Source organism: Rhinopithecus roxellana, chromosome 14, assembly GCF_007565055.1.
Source record: "Rhinopithecus roxellana isolate Shanxi Qingling chromosome 14, ASM756505v1, whole genome shotgun sequence".
NCBI lineage: Eukaryota > Metazoa > Chordata > Mammalia > Primates > Cercopithecidae > Rhinopithecus > Rhinopithecus roxellana.
Genome location: NC_044562.1, coordinates 66516551 through 66534150, shown reverse-complemented (window position 1 = coordinate 66534150; position 17600 = coordinate 66516551). Strand labels below are relative to the sequence as shown.

At 43.3% G+C, this 17600-nt stretch overlaps 1 protein-coding gene across 4 annotated transcripts in view; it reads left to right on the top strand.

The window, feature by feature from the left end:
* The window catches only part of LOC104655173 (DIS3-like exonuclease 2), a 324355-nt gene that overhangs the window by 207703 nt on the left and 99052 nt on the right, over nt 1-17600 (top strand). The gene's annotated exons all lie outside the window — the stretch shown is intronic.

Genomic DNA, 17600 nt, shown 5'->3' with positions numbered 1-17600 from the left:
TGCGTAAAATCTGTGCTTTGTATTTTAGAGGGGAACCCTGATCACTCGTCAGTAGATCTTGGAAGAAAAAAATTCCAGCTGGGCACAATGGCTCACACCTGTAATCCCAGCCCTTTGGGAGACCAAGGCGGGTGGATCACCTGAAGTCAGGAGTTCGAGACCAGCCTGGCCAACATAGTGAAACCCCATCTCTACTAAAAATACAAAAATTAGCTGGGCATGGCGGGCACCTGTAATCCCAGCTACTCAGGAGGGAGGCTGAGGTGGGAGAATCGGTTGAACCTGGGAGGTGGAGGTTACAGTGAGCTGAATTCATGCCACTGTACTCCAGCCTGGGTGACAAGAGTGAAACTCCATCTCAAAAAAAAGAAAAGAAAAGTTCTACTTCAGGGCAGTTTTCTGCTTGGATACATTTCTGGGTTTTGTCTCTGACTTCTTCATGATGCCCAGTGCTTTGAATGCTGTTCCTCCTACATTCCTCTTCCATGGGAAGTCATTGGTTTTTTTTTTTTTTTTGAGATAGAGTCTTGCTCTGTCACTCAAGCTGAAGTGTGGTGGTGTGATCTTGGCTCACTGCAACCTCTGCCTCCCGGGTTCAAGCAATTCTCCCGCCTCAGCCTCCTGATTATCTGGGATTACAGGCACACGCCACTGTGCCCAACTAATTTTTGTATTTTTAGCAGAAACGGGGTTTCACCATGTTGGCCAGGTGGGTCTGGAACTCCTGACCTCAGGTTTTCCGCCCACCTTGGCTTCCAAAAGTGCTGGGATTACAGGCGTGAGCCACCGCGCCCAGCTTTGTGAAGTCATTTCTAATCCCATTTTGAAACACTGAATTTTTTCCTCTTGCAGTGTTTTATGTCAGAGGGCTTTCTGACCTCAAGCAGATCCCAGGCAACTCAAGTACTTGATCTCAGTCATATCTTATTTTTGTAGTAGGGCCCTTGATAATGAACCTGGGAAGAGAATTGGGTAATTCTGTAGATCTGTCAGCTCATAAGGAAATGCATGTCTTCTTCATTCATCTGGGGCACTGGCAAGTGAACAATTTTTTTTTTTTTCTTTAAGAGCTAGTCTTGCTCTGTCACCCAGGCTGGAGTGCAATGGCACAATCTTGGCTCACTGCAACCTCCGCCTCCCAGGTTCAAGTGATTCTGCTGCCTCAACCTCCCTAGTAGCTGGGACTACAGGCACCTGCCACCACACCCAGCTAATTTTTTTTTTTTTTTTTTTTTTTTTTGAGACGGAGTCTCGCTCTGTCGCTCGGGCTGGAGTGCAGTGGCCGGATCTCAGCTCACTGCAAGCTCCGCCTCCCGGGTTTACGCCATTCTCCTGCCTCAGCCTCCCGAGTAGCTGGGACTACAGGCACCCGCCACCTCTCCCGGCTAGTTTTTTGTATTTTTTAGTAGAGACGGGGTTTCACAGTGTTCGCCAGGATGGTCTCGATCTCCTGACCTCGTGATCCGCCCGTCTCGGCGTCCCAAAGTGCTGGGATTACAGGCTTGAGCCACTGCGCCCGGCCCCAGCTAATTTTTGTATTTTTAGTAGAGATGGAGTTTCACCATGTTGACCAGGCTGGTCTTGAACTTCTGACCTCAGGTGATCCACCTGCCTCGGTTTCCCAAAGTGCTGGGCTTACAGGCGTGAACCACGACACCCAGCCAGTGAGTGAACAATTTTAACTGTCCTTGTTGTATGATCATTTTTTACTGAATTGTACCTTGACTCAAAAAATCCAAATAACGGAATAGTCATGCGAGGGCTCTGGCATGGAAGTGGGCTTCTTGGGATGCTTGCCAATGAGTTCCTTTTTGAGGACACAGAGTCTAAGTGGAAAGATTAAGTGGAGAGGCAGCTCCACCCTCTAAGTCTTATTCCTATGTTCCATTCAAATCTTGCTAGCCCGATTTCTGTGGGGTCTGGGCTTTGGAAATTCTCTTTTTTCATGGATGTCTCAGTGCACCTTGTTAAACCGAATTTGGACTGTTTTGTGTTCATCAGCTTCCAGCTCTGCTGATTGGTTCCAGTTTCCTTGCTCATGAAAGCCAAGATAATCTGGCATCCACCAGTCAGGCATCCTTAAGTATCTGGCACCAAGGTAAACCTGGAAGCCAGTTAAGAAGTCCCAGTGATCCAGCACACTCACTGCGTGATGAGAGACAGTTGTGGCATTCCAGAAGAGCACTGGAATAGGAGCAGGAGAACTGGGTTCTTGTCTAATCTTTGCCTCTACTGCATCATGGAAATTTGGGCATTTCTGTGATTTCTCTGAAATTCTCTTTCCTCAGCTATAAAATGGTAGTTTGAACTAGATAGTTTCTCAAGTGTCTTCCAGTTCCAAATTACTGAGTATATGAAAAACTAAAAGAGCTAAGCTTCATTTATGCTTGTTGTTGCAGAAACACAACTTAGCTTTAAAGATATTTACAGTAATTGCCTAAAGTTGCATATACTTCTGATCCTTTTCCACAAAAGTAGTTTGTATAACAACAAAATGAGAAGGGACACGGTCAATATTCCAGAGGAGAGAATTAACCTCTTCTTACCTCAATGTTCCCTGACATTAAGGGGGATGATAATATCTAACTCAGAATTATGGGGAAAACTAAATGAGATAATAACCCCTGGCACTTAGAATAATCCCTGGCACTGGAGAAAAAGGAAGTGTTAAGTGAAAGTTATTATTAATATAAAATTAGAAAGATTAAAATTTGCATGGGCCACAGTGACTCACGTCTGTAATCCCAACACTTTGGGAGGCTGAGATGGGAGGATTGCTTGAGCCCAGGAATTTGAGACCAGCCTTGGCAACATAGTGAAACTCCATCTGTACAAAAATTACAACAATTAGCTGGGTATGGTGGTGCAGTCTGTGGTCTTAGTTACTCATGAAGCTGAGAGGTGGGAGGATTGTTTGAGCCCAAGAGGTCAAGGCTGCGTTGAGCCATGATCGCACCACTGCCCTCCAGCCTGGGCGACAGAGTGAGACCAAAAAAATTGCCATGGAATTGTAGTAAGGGTTATGCTGAAATAATAAATGTTCGGCAGTTGCTCAGAAGTCAAGATGAGACTAGAATAGAGAATACAGAAACAGACCCATTTATATATACAACCACCTGGTTTTTAGCAAAGATGTTACTGCTGTGTAGTGAGAAAAAGATGGTTTTAATCAATAAATGGTACTAGACCAGTTGGATATCCATATGGGGAAAAAATTGGTTTTGACCCCTGCTTTGTACCACACATAAAAATGAGTTCCATGTTGCTCATAGATCTGAGTATGAAAGTAACACATTAGCACTTTTAAAGATAACATAAGAAGAATAACCTTATGACCTTGGTGTAGGCAAAGATTTTTTAAGTGGAGCACAAAAAGCGTAAACTTTAAAGGAAAAGACTGATAAATTAGATTTTATTAAAATGAAGAACATCCGTTCATCAAAAGATATCATTAAGATTGTTGAAAAGGGTGCGGTGGTTCATGCCTGTAATCCCACCACTTTGGAAGGTGTAGGCGGGTGGATCCCTTGAAGTCAGGAGTTCGAGACCAGCCTGGCCAACATGGTAAAAACCTCTTTCTACTAAAAATATAAAAATTAGCCGGGCATGGTCATACACATCTGTAATCCCAGCTACTGGAGAGGCTGAGGCACGGGAATCACTTGACCCGGGACGCAGAGGTTGCAGTGAGCCAAGATTGCACCACTGCACTCTAGCCTGGACAACTGAGTGAGACTCTGTCTTTAAAAAAAATAATTGTTGAAAAGGCAAGCCACAGAGTGGGAGAAGATATTTGTAATACATGTATCCAGCACATGACTCTTACCAATATATCATATAAAGACTTGAACAGGCACTTCATAAAAGAAGATAACCAATGGTCAAAAACATGAAAATATCGTAAGTCCAGAGGGAGAATAGAGATGAAAACCACCATAAGATACTAATTATGTTCCCACCACATTAGCTAAAAGTTTTTAAAGCTGAAAATGTTAGTGAGGGTGTGGAGCAATTAGAACTTTCATATACTGCTAGTAGGAGTGTAAGTTGCCACAACTACTTTGGGAAACCATTGTACAATATGTAATAAAGTTGAGTGGATTCATAACTCATGGCCCAGCAGTTTTAGTCTTAAGTATATACCCCATAGAAAGGTGTATATATGTACAGAAACGTTCATAGCACCGTCACTCATAATAGCGAAAAACCAAAAACAGTCTAAGTGCCTGATAACAATAAAATTAATAAATTGGGGTATACTCTTACAATGGAATATTATATAGCAACAGAGTGAAGCAAATTCAAAACACACATGATGAATATCAAAAACGCTATGTTGAGCAAAAGAAGCCAGACCAAAAATAGATACATACTATATGCATGTGAATCTAGTTATGTAAAATACAAAGAAAGGTGAAACCGATCAATGATGATAGATTATAGAGGTCAGAAATGTAATTGTCTTTGGTGAGTGTAAAGACTGGGAGGAGGCATGAGAAAAGCTTCTGGAATTCTGCATACGATCTATTTCTTGAAACTGGGTGGTGGTTACATAAGTATATTTACTTTGTAAAAATTCGCTGAACTGTATGCTTAATGTTTGTATGCTTTATGTATTTCATGCCTTAATAAAAAGTTTTATTTAAAAAAAAAAAAAAACAGAAGGAGTACACAAAAAATGGAAACAACCCAAATGTGTCTGCAGCCAATGAATGGATAATTTAATATGGTGTATCCATATAATGGATTATTATTCATTCATAAAAAAAAATGAAGTACATGGTGCAACAGAGGTGAACCTTGAAAATAAACTAGGTGAAAGAAGACAAGCATAAAAGGGCACTCATATTCCATTAATATGAGATGTCAGAACAGGTACATCTGTAGAGACCAGAAATAGATTAGTGGTTGCCTGCAGCTGGGAAGGTTGGGAGGAAATAGGGAGTGACTGTAAACACATATGGGCTTTCTTTTTGGGGTGATGAAAACGTTTTAAAATTTATTGTGGTTGTGGTTGCACAACTTTGTGCCTATGCTAAAAACCATTCAGTTGCATACTTTGAGTGAACTGTGTGGTATGTTAATGAAATCTCAATAAAGCTGTCATGAAACAAAAAGTTAAGAGATACTGGTAACTGTAATAATGATTAAAACATTGTTAATCCTAATCAGCCTTAGGAAAAGGCTGCACCACCATATGATCCTTTGGTATGATAGGTGAGCACATTGTTACTAGAGTCAGACAATGTTCTAATCCTGGCTTTGCCATTTACTGACGTGTGTGACTTTGGGCAAATCATTTAACCTCTCTGAGTCTGAATGTTCATCTGTAAAATGTAAATATTAACAGTACCTAACTCATAGAACTTTTGTGAAGATTACTCATTTAATCAAGAAATAGTTGAGTGTATTTATATTCCAGCCACAATAAATAAAACTATTATCATCATCCAGGAGATACTGCATCTGAAGAGTCTTAACTCCATTTTAGTGAGAGAGGCTACAAGTGAACTTGAGCATATGTCATGAGGACAGGACATCTTTCCCCAACTATACCACAGCCATATCTATTACAAAATACGAAAGTCATGTTCAAGGCCAGGTGGGGTGGCTCACGCCTGTAACCCCAACATTTTGGGAGGCCGAGGTGGGAGGATTGCTTGAGCCCAGGAATTCGAGCCCAGCCTGGGTGACATAGTGAGACCCCGTCTCTACAAAGAATTTAAAACTTAACTGAGTATGATGGTGCATGCCTGAAGTCCCAGCTGCTCAGGAGGCTGAAGTGGAAGGATCACTTGAGCCCGGGGAGGTGGAAGCTGCAGTGGGCCATGATTGTGCCACTGCACTCCAACTTGGGTGACAGAGCAAGACCCTGTCTCACAAAAAACCCAGGAAATTGAGTTATAACTAACTGATATATGGACAGCTCAGAAATAGAAAATGACCAGTAGTAAAAAGACTACTTGACAAGGTTTTCATTTCAACAAATATTTATTGTCTCCGTAAAGGAATTACTTTCAGTCATATTGAAAATCATACTATGTCTACTTACTTGTTCTACTTATTAAAATGTTTGTTCTGCAAAATGAATGTATAATCTTTTAAAATTAAATTGAGAGTGCTTGTAGTCTACAGGTGTTGAAAAAGAAGCAGGTATGAGTTTGTCAAGTACCTGATGCTAAGGGACAAATCTCCATAATGCAGTGGTTAGGAACTCCAGTTTTGGAGTCAGACCTTGATGCAAGTTGTCTGACCTCCCTGGGTCTCAGTTTCTTTATCTGTAGAAAGAGATTAGTCTCATAGCATTGGAAGATTAAATGAATTAATATAATGAAGTGCTTTAAAAAGTAAGCAGTCAATATGCCATTATTATGAGACCACCAGTATGGTGGATTCTCATACCATAAGCATGCATAAATTATGTATATAATTTCTGGTTAACTTTTGTGAAGTCTTGGGGGGTCAGAAATGGTTTCCCTTTCATGCAAAGAAATTAATAAGTGAAATTGAATGATTGGATCCAAAAGGGCTAATTGGGCATGGTGAGAAAATAACAACCCAAATGATATCTCCAGTGTCAGAGAAAAGCCACTAAGGGTTTTTGTCACCGGCATATAAAGCAATGAGCTTTTGCCTTTCAGAATTCTAGGTAAATATGAAAGTTGTTTCAATTTCTGATGTAAGGAATGCTGGGATTGGATTAAGCAGTTAACAACATGGCCGGGCGCGGTGGCTCAAGCCTGTAATCCCAGCACTTTGGGAGGCCGAGACGGGCGGATCACGAGGTCAGGAGATCGAGACCATCCTGGCTAACATGGTGAAACCCCGTCTCTACTAAAAATACAAAAAAAACTAGCCGGGCGACCTGGCGGGCGCCTGTAGTCCCAGCTACTCGGGAGGCTGAGGCAGGAGAATGGCGCGAACCCGGGAGGCGGAGCTTGCAGTGAGCTGAGATCCGGCCACTGCACTCCAGCCTGGGCGACAGAGCGAGACTCCGTCTCAAAAAAAAAAAAAAAAAAAAAAAAAAAAAAAAAAAAAAAAAAAGCAGTTAACAACATTTAGTTTGTAGGCATTTTAATACACATAGTTGTTTTATATTTCTTTAAAACATTGAAAATTATATATCTCTGATATATTTGGCTGTTAGAGACTAGTACTTATGTCCTGGGACTTTTTTTTTTTTTTTTTTTTTTTGAGACGGAGTTTTGCTCTTTTTGCCCAGGCTGGAGTGCAATGGTGCTATCTCGGCTCACCGCAACCTCCACCTCCCGGGTTCAAGCGATTCTCCTGCCTCAGCCTCCTGAGTAGCTGGGATTACAGGCATGCACCACCGTGCCCAGCTAATTTTGTGTTTTTAGTAGAGATGGGGTTTCTCTATGTTGGTCAGGCTGGTCTCCAAGTCCCAACCTCAGGTGATCCACTCGCCTCAGCTTCCGAAAGTGCCGGGATTACAGGCGTGAGCCATTGCGCCCAGCCGGGACTTGTTAAAAATAGAAAAATCTGCAAATGAATGAAAATATGCTGCAATTCTGTTTTCAGACCTAGACCTGGGGGAAACCATTCTGCTGGGATTCTACACATACATTCCCTGCATAGCCTCAGACATAAGAAAGACTAGGTCCCCATGCTGGCCATACGTGCCGAAGGCCATAAAATAGATGACAACACATGCCATGACCTACTATGTACTGCAGTCACATTTCTGGCATGAAAATAGTTGTTTCCTGTTCAGAAAGAGTATGCCCAATTCTCCGCTACTTCATTTACTAAGGTCACCTTTATGGAGCTTGCCTGCAAAGTGCTTTAGTCACCAAAATCCACCAGGAGAATTGACCAATAAGCTGGCATCAATTTACTGCCTCTTGCTCCGGCTGGCCAGTAGTGCTGTTTCTTGGTGTGTGCTGGGAAGTCAAGAGGTACACAGGTGGCTAGGGTGGACATAGAGTTTTGTTGATGTGTTTTATTTTAAAAATCCAAGACTCTTTACCAAGTAAAACACTTATGATTCAAAAATTAAAGTTTACATCTAAGCAAAAAGAAAAATTCAAAATCCTGTCACTCGAAACCATTGTTACCTTCTTCTTATATTTTTCTCCAGATATTTTAAAGCAGGGTTTGCATTTTTTATTTTATACTTTTTATCCTTGTTGCTTTTCTCAGCCTTTGAAAACTGAAAACATTACAAATGTGTGTAACGGATAAAGGAACAATCCTGATATCTGCTGCCTCTTAAGATCATCACTGAGGACATTTTTATTCTGCTCCTTCTTAGCAGTAACCTTCAACTTCTGCCTCTATTGGCTTGTTGTTGTTTTAAAACTTTGAGCTAGTTTTACTTAACTGGATTTGTCCTTTTCAAACTTTTTTCTTTTCTTGCCTTCAGCCCTGCCTCTTCTTCTTTTTTTTTTAATGAAGAATTTTGAACATGCACAAAAGCAGAAGGAAGAGTATAATGAAACCCGTTGTTCCCATCACCTAGCCCCTGCATCGCTCATTCCACAGTCCTGCTCCATTCCCAACCCACCTGTACCCCAGCCCTTATTACTTTGACCTGTTCACTTTGTAATGATCTTCTAGGGTCCTTCGCAGTCCCTAGGACTTCACTGTGTTTTGGCTTTGAGGAAGAACCAAGTGCCTGCCCTGCTGCTCTCAAAGCTTCTCTGGAGCCTGCGCTCTGTCCTAGGCTTGACCGGCTGACCTGGGCTTTCCCCACTCATTGCTGAAATGCCTGGAAATTCCCAGACACTGAGTGCGCCAGCCTCGCAAGTTCAGCTCCTCATTCTCTTTCCTGTTAATGAAGAAGGCCATTGCTCAAGTCATTTGGAAGAGGAAAAGTGGAATTTACTACCTGGGTGTTCCTCGTCCGTGCTGTTCATATAAATTTAAACTTAGATTCCTGAGAATTACATTGAACATGACAAAAATTGCTGTGTGGGCAGTTTTGTTGAGTACTTGCAGATTGATAGAGCCCTTAGTAATAATGAAGGGAAAAGGCTCTTGAAACTGCTTAGTTCCAGAAGATGAGCTCACCAGTTAAGGAGTTTGCAACTAAAGGTCCTCATTAACCTCTTGCTGGATGGCAAAGAGGAAAAAGAAGAAGAAAATCCAGGCTCTTCAAATCCTGACCTTTGGGGAGACCTAAGAAGAAGTCATCCTATGCTACCCCCTCCTCGTGGTGGGTTCCTGTATTTCATTCAGATTTACTTACCCCAGATGGTTTTTTTCACTTCAACTTCTCTTAAGTTTATAAAATATCCTCAAACCATTACCACGTCATGGCCATGGAGTGCTGCCATGGCTTGCTATACTGGTGGTCAGCTTTTGTGTGAGATTACATAACGAATACCACATGGAGCTGGAAGATGCCAGCGTTTGAGTTGTCCCTCTTACCTAGCAACCCAATCAGTGTTTCTCAGAGGGAATGTGCTTATCCCAAGTAAAAGATGGAGTTTATTGTGTGGCCACAAGGTGATCCAAGCCCAATTGAGTCTGTCTCCAATATTCAGTAGGATCATGCTGAGGCCAGGGCCCACGTCCTAGCTGCGTCAAGCTGCCCTGAGTCAGGCCCCTCATCGCTGGTGCTGTTTGGACAGCGGAACCTCACTTTCTCTCAGTCCTCTTGGTTGGATTACCCTTTCTGAGCTTCCAGAATACTGTTTTGTATCTCCGTTGAGGCTCCTGTGTTGGGAAAACTGGCCACAGGATCAAGAGGGGTGACCCAAGCCAGAGCATTGTGTTCCCATCATAGACTGGGTGGAAACCAACCTGAGGGACAGGAAATCCAACATCTGTTCTATCTGTCAGGGTGTCCAGCAGATTGTACTTCTGATTGTGGTCTTCAGGCTCTTTGTTTTTGTTCAGTATGACTGCAGATGGCATTAATAGAGCCATGGTCTGCAGAGTGGGTGAGGTGGCAAAGTGAGAAAGTGAGTATGGTACATTCAAGTTACCTTTCCACTTAGCACTCCCCGGTGGCTTCCCATTGCACTTGAAGTAAAGAATGCCTCATCCTGACCCAGCAGGACAGCTCTCCTCAGGGCCCATCCACCTCACTAGCCTCCCTGCTTCCAGTTCTTCTCTGCTTTCCAGCCATCTTTCTATTCTTTAGACACAGCAAGCTTGCCCCCACCCCTCTTCCTTCGCTCTGGCTCTCCTGCCTGGGATACTCTCCCCCATGTCATCATGTGATGTGGTCTTTTTAGACCCACAGGTCTCAATCTGTTTCCTCAGAGAGACCTTTTCATTACTAATGAACTCTAAAATAAGCTCCAGGCATTCGCTGTTTTATTTTCTCCAAAGTCCTTTTTACTATCTAAGTAATCTTGTCATTTTTTTGTTTGCTTGTTGCCTTTCTCTCCCCACTTGACTGGAAGCTTGACACGAGAAGGGAGCTTGCATAGAAAAGGACCAGTACGTAGTAGGAGCTTAATGAGTATTTGTTGCATGACTGATTAAATGAATGAAGATAGTTATTAGGAAGACTATGAGGTAACTGAAAGCCAAACCATGTGGTTGTTTAGCCTGAAGGAGAAAAGTCCCAGGGGGGCCATATGCTGGCTGTCTCAGTAATTAAAGCTGGTACTACCCTAAAAGTACCTAGCCCTGCTTCACTCCTTTCTCTTGCTGTCGTCCGAGGAGATAGGCTTATTCTGGGCACCCTTATGAGCCAGAACTGGAGCCAATAAATGGAAACTCTAGGGAGACATATTTTGGCTTTAAAAGAGGGAAAAAATAATAATAATTGCTGCTTTACCTGAAGACGTAGTGAGCTTCACCAGAACAGCAGTGAGTTTTAAGTCACCTGAGGTATGCAGGCACAGCCTGTGTGCTGTCTTGCAGACCTGGTATGGAAAGGGCTCAGCACCTGCATGGGCAGTTAGGCAGGGTTTACAGTCCTTTCAGCCCAGAGCAGCAGGGGGCCTGCCTTATATTTTTTGTTACTTTCTTTTTCTTTCAGTAAATGTCAGTCACTGTGGGCCCAGCCCTTTCCCTACCCATCATGCTGATTACAGAGAGTCAGGAGGTAGTTCATGATCTACATGTAGTAAATGGGGGTAGAAGAGTTGAGAAGCTATAAGAAGACACAGAAGGGGATTGAGCCTGGTCTAGGTCATCAGGGCAGGCCTGCCGGAGGAAGTGACTTTAGGTGGTAGTTTGAAGGACCAGTGGGAGTTGCCAGGAAGAGGAATAGAGATAACCAGAGGGAGCCCCATCACAGTGTCTTGGGGGTATAACTGTCATTCAAGGGATAAGGACCAGGAAAGTCAAAACATGCACAGAGCAGACCCACATGATGAGCATTTGGGTTGGTATCAGCTCCTTGTGAAGTGGTGATAGAGGATGGTGTGCAGGGGAGGAGTGGGAGACACAAGACCATGGGATGAGAGGGGTGGGCAAAAACCAGGCCAGGCAGACCACGGAAGCCAGGTCTGGGCTGTGTGCTCAGGGAAGCAGAGGCTCTGGAGGGTGTAGATGGTGAGACGACAGGCAGATTTGTGTTTGGAAAGGGCACTGTTTTCACTATGGAAAATGAGTTTGAGAAATGGCAGGGAGAGCAATAGGAGGTTGTTAGATATTAGAAGAAGCCATGGTGGTCTTGGCCAAGGTGACAGTGGCGGGAAGGAAGGCATGGGCAGATGTGAGAGATGTATGGAAGGTAGAATCAGAGTGATTAATCGACACAGGCCTGAGAAAGTCCCAGGTTTCTTTTTGGGTTTAGGCAAGCCTGGGTGTCACTTTTGGTTTAGTGGAGGTGATCCCACTTCCTGGGACAGGAAACACAGGGAGAGAAATGGTTTTGCTGACAGTAGGGGCTTATGGAGGTATGAGTGTGATGTGGTATGACTGTGGGACAGCTGAGTGACAATTCTCAGTAGACTTCTTATACATCAATCTGGAGCTCAGAGAAGTCTAGGCTGGTGATATACAATTAGAAAACCAAAGCACAGAAATGAGGTTTGAATCCCTGGAAGTAGGTGAGACAATCCAGAGAGAAGGGGTGGAATTAGAAGAGAAGGCAGCCTGGGGCAGAGCACAGAGGCTGGGCACACCACATGCAAAGGACACGGAGAGGCAAAGAAACTTGAAGAGGAGCAAACATGGAGCTTAGACACCCAGAGTGGGGCCCAGAGCTAAGGAGGAGTGTCTCAAGGTGTGGGGGTGGGGAGGACGCAGAATCACCAGGTTTCAGATACTGCTATAAGGTCAGGCCTACAAAGGTTTGGATTTAGTGCACAGAGGTTACAAGTGACCTGGACAAAGTTATTTTTTGCTGATGAAGTATATTAAAAGGCTTTCCAGGCGTCACATGTGCCTTAGTCCATTCAGGCTGCTGTAACAAAATACTGTAGACTAGGTGGCATAAAGAACTAAAACAATGGATTTATTCCTCATAGTCCTTGAGGCTGAGAAGTCCAAGATCAAGATGCTGGCAGATCCAGGGTCTGGTGAGGGCCTACTTCCTGGTTCATAGAGCAGCACCTTCTCGTTGCGTCCTTCCATGGTAGAAAGAATGAGAGAGCTCTCTGGGGTCCCTTTTATAAGGCACTAATCCTATTTGTGAGGGATCTACCTCTGTGGCCTAATCACCTCCCAGAGGTCCACCTCCTGATGCCATCACATTGGGGATTAAATTTCAACATGTGAATTGGCAGTGGGTGGGGAGACTGGGGGGAATAAATATCTATCACAACACATAATATTATTTTATGTGAGGCGTGTCCTGCTGATGTCAAGAAGAGCCTCTGTCACCACTGTAACCACTGTCCAGTCTCAGCAATGGGTAAAAGTGAATGAAGTGACCCAAGTCTGGAAGGCCCTTATCTCACTGCTGGTAAGGGAAGACCCCACCTGTAGTAGGTGGCCACCCTGGTCCTGCTCATTCCTGGCGCAGGCCTCTTGAGTCGTTCAGACAGTCTCTGCACTACCAGCTAAAAATGACTGTAAGCTAGAAATGTAGAAGGGAGTGGTTTAGATTTTAAAGAGCTTGTTCATCTAATTAAATAGAACTGGAGTTAATGGCTTAGTGGTTGTTCTATAGTCAGGCCCTGCTACAAGTGGTTAAGGAGACTGACAGTGGGAACCAAAAGAGCCTGCAGGGACAGGAGTGTGGCTGTGAACATGGCTGGGAAGAGTCTCTGCCAGGACTTTTGAATCCAAAGCTGAGAATGTGGCTTCCATGGAGTTATGAGAGATAGGGGGGGATTTTGAGCTGTGGCCCACTGAGATGAAAAATTGGGTTGTATCATCTTGTCTTGGAGTTGCAGTGACAGCGTATGGCGAGGGGTAATAAAAGGAGCAAAGGATCTGGACCCAACCTGGTTTTGAATCTGGGCTTTCTCACTTTTTAGCTAGGTAACTAGAACAGTGACTGAGAAGCTCTCTACATCTCAGATAATTCATCTGTGCAAAACGATTTGCATAGCTGTAGTCAAAGTTAGCTTGTGTGTGGAGCCCCTAGCACAGAGGAGACATTTAATAAATGATCACTCCTGCTATCTTTATTATCATTATTATTGTTATTATTATTATTTTTCTTGAGACAGTCTCACTCTGTTGCTCAGGGTGGAGTGCAGTGGCGTGATCTTGGCTCACTGCAGCCTCCCCCTCCCGGGTTTGAGTGATTCTCCTGCCTCAGTAGCTGGGACTCCTCTCAAGTAGCTGGGACTACAGGCATGTGCTACCATGCTTGGCTAATTTTTGTATTTTTTTAGTAGAGATGGGGTTTCACCATGTTGGCCAGGCTGGTCTTGAACTCCTGACTTCAGGTGATTCACCCACCTCCACCTCCCAAAGTGCTGGGATTACAGGCCTTTATTATTTTTATGATCATCATTGTCCATGTTACATTTATGTAGTTGTTATGGATCACAAAACACTTTCAGATGTTCTCACTGATTGCAGTTCAGCTTACTCCCGTACACTTGAGTCATGACACGGGTGTATCTGCGAGCCTCATTAGACTGGGAGCTCCTTCAATGGAGGGGTCCCCACTCACGGATGTCTAGTGCAGGCATAAACTAGAGGATCCATGTGAGGAAGCACTTCCCCTACCAGAGCTCTTCAGAAAGAGAGCAGGTGGCTTCAAGATGTCAGCTTCCCACCCTTGAGGATATAGCAGGGGCCACCTGGCAGGGACACTGTGAGGAAGTGGCTGCACTAGTTGGAAGGCTGGCTTCAAAGAGATCGTTTCTCAATCCCACTTTATAATCTATTAGTGTTTTAATTGGATGAAGCAGTTCTGATGTCCTGTCAAGTTCATTCAAAGGAATGTTTATACTCATCTAAGTTTGTGGACCCTGGGCAAAGTGAGCCAGACATGGCTGCCCCGGGGATCCTTCCTCTCTCTGCTCTAACTGCTCTTTAAACACACAGACTCAGCCCTGGCAGATGAAAGTTTTAAATTTAAAAATATTTTAAAAGAATACTTTTATATGAAAGATAGTATCTTTTAAAATATCAAATTTGTCTTAAACATTTTGGCAGCATATGCCATGTAACTTTTGGATTTATGTTTTCTCTTTCATAGAATAAAAAGTTCAGTGCCACCACCTCAAGAGTTCTGCAAGTTCACATTATGTAAACATATATGATAAAATATTTACTTAGGGTTTCCATAAAAAAGATCCAAAGCAGAGAATAAGAGGGCTTCTCTTTGCTGGTTTCAGAGGCTCTGCTGGGAATTCTGAGTGAAATTTAAGTCTCTTAAATATGTTTTGATTGGCCTTCTTCGTATTTTATCTCCTGTAATGAACTCTTCGTCAGTTTGTCAATTTTGACTAAGGACAGAAAGTTCATGTGTAGTAACACAGAGACTGAATTTAAAATTATGGTTTATATCATGATGTAATAATCCTCTCTCTTGTCCTTTAGTCAATATTTACCTGGTAGGCCAATATATTATAATGCTGACTTCAAAAGAAGACTCTTTATTTTACCTTCTCTAAGTGTTGGTTTTAGATACTTGAAATATCAAAACTGGAAGTTGAGCCGTCTGAGACTCTTGGCTGAATTCATGTAAAGTTCAGTTCCTCGATCACAGGGCAGGTTTCACTGCTCCCATTGACCCAGCGACACAGCTGCGTGCCTGTCAGAATGAGGCAGCTAAGCTTGGAGTCATGCTGGTTCCTCTCAGCTTTCCAGACAGCCCTCTCTGTGGGAAACAGATCTGTTATGTTACCCCATAGCAGCCAGGATCGCTTAAGTGTACTTAAGTGTTCCTTTATGTATTACAGCTACAGGATTGGGCGGAAAAACCTGAAGAATGCCCTGTAGGAAGGTGGTCTCTGAGTGTCACACCAGATGAAGAATAAGGAATCTTAAATTATTTTCTTTGCTTGAACCCCTTTTTTCAAGCACCCCATATTTGAGCATTTTTCCATTTTAAAAACTGAGGGAAGAATTATCCCCCAGTGAAGGAGTAGGAGGATGATAAGTAGCTACACAGTTTGCAGATAAAATGTGTGATACCTTAGTACTGATCGTTCAGGTCACCAAAGAAGCAAATGGTACTATGTTAATAAGTTATTCTGAGCCAACCTGGGTGTGACTCAGGACTCTGTCAGTGAGTCATAATGGAAAGGGAATTGATTCACTCATTAACTGCCAAGTCCGCAGGTAGACTAGTTTCAGGCTCAGCTGGATCCTGAAGTTCAAATGAGGTCATAATTCTTCTTTTCTTTCTTAGACTATTACTTTCTATATTGGCATGGTTATGTAGCATAGATGTTTCCTGGCAGCTCCATGTTTATGTGGTCCTTAGTGCCTGGGATCCCAGGAGAGAGACCCTCTTTTCTAGAGTTCATATCATTTATCAAGTGTATTGTTCAACTTAAGCAAATTCAACACTATGCTTGTATCTTCCATGTGTTTCTCTCTGCCCATTGTGTATCTTTAAACTGTATATTTATTTTATTTTATTATTTTATTTTTTCGAGACAGAGCCTTGCTCTGTTGCCCAGGCTGGAGTGCAGTGGCACGATCTCAGCTCATTGCAACCTCGGCCTCTAAAGTTCAAGCAATTCTCCTGCCTCAGCCCCCTGAGTAGCTGGGACTACAGGTGTGTGCCACCACACCCGGCTAATTTTTTTATTTTTAGTAGAGGCAGGGTTTTGCCATGTTGGCCAGGCTGGTCTCAAATTTCCTGGCCTCAAGTGATCCGCCAGCCTTGACCTCCCAAAGTGCTGCGATTACAGGCATGAGCCACCATGCCCATCCTATATACTTATTTTACATGTATACTCTTTTTTGTAATCTGTTCATTTTGTACATTTTCATACACACATACATGTATATGTAAGTATATACATATGTATATACTCTTGTATGTGTATGTATATTTTTATTTTCACATACACTATATTTGATAGATGATTTACAGTATGTTCAAGAATAAATCTTAAGTTTATAACCTAACTACCCTCCCTCATTTAAGGTACAGTTCTAACAGCCTTGGTCATCTGACCAACTCTCTGGTAAACCTGATAGGGAGGGCAGGGCCTGTTAAAAGACAGCTCCACCAGGAAGGGAAGAAGCAGTTCTAAAAGGAAAAAGAAAGTGGGTCATTTACCAGAGGGAAAAGATAAACTGACTATTGATTCATTCATTCAGCAAGTACTTCCTGAGAACCTATTATGTGCCAGGCACTCTTCCAGGCCCTGGGCGTACAACAGTAAACATTACACAAAAGGCCTTACTTGCCGGGAGCTTAGGGAGAGAGATAACAAACACACAAGCCGATAGAGATATGCTGTGATATCTGGTAGTGCTGAGAGCTCTGAAGAAAGACCGCGGTAAGCAGCAACAGGTGTGGAGTAGCTGCTTTACAGTGCAGGTGGAGGAAATGGGGTTGGGGGGTGGTGGGGAGTTGGAAGAGGCAGACAGGTGGAGGAAACAGGGGGAGGGGGATAGAGGAATCTCTTCTTGTTTTGGGATTCTCTTTCAGTTGACCCAAATAAAGTAAGGAAGATTTTGATAGGCAGATCCTATTAAGACTATCCCAAGCATAGGGAAAAGTATGAGTCAAGCCAACGTCTAAATGTCTTGAGGGAAGATCTGTTCAGGGAGTGGAAAGAAGTTTCCCATGACAGCTGCATACAGAGCATATGAAGGATGGGGCTGAGGTTGCTTGGGGTGTGACCCTGCAAGGACATAAATAACAAGCTAAGAGTACGTTTCCCAGACCCACATTTAGAAAGATCACAGCAAAGTGTGGAGGGCCAGGTGAGGGGGCACAGAGGCAAGGTAGGGCAGCCAGGTGTGGGCTGAATAGGGCAATGGCCAGAGGGAATGGGAAGGAAGGGCAGAGCTTTCAGAGGTTGTGTCTGCAAGATTTGGGGATTAATTCACTTCTAGTGACCTAAAAGGATTTGTTCATCACCCAGAATGAGCCATATCTTCTTATGTTTACTCAAAGATAAGAAGCCTTTAGAAATGGGAGACATCTTGGGAAAGTGGTTAATCTTGTTTATTCACAAGACAGTTTCATCATCTTTTGCTATACAATGAGGAAGGCAACAGTAGTGCGGGTCACAGGGGGAGGTGGCCAAGGAAGGAAGAAAGCAAGACTGGATCTACATTGCAGGTCCTGTGGCCTCTGGGAG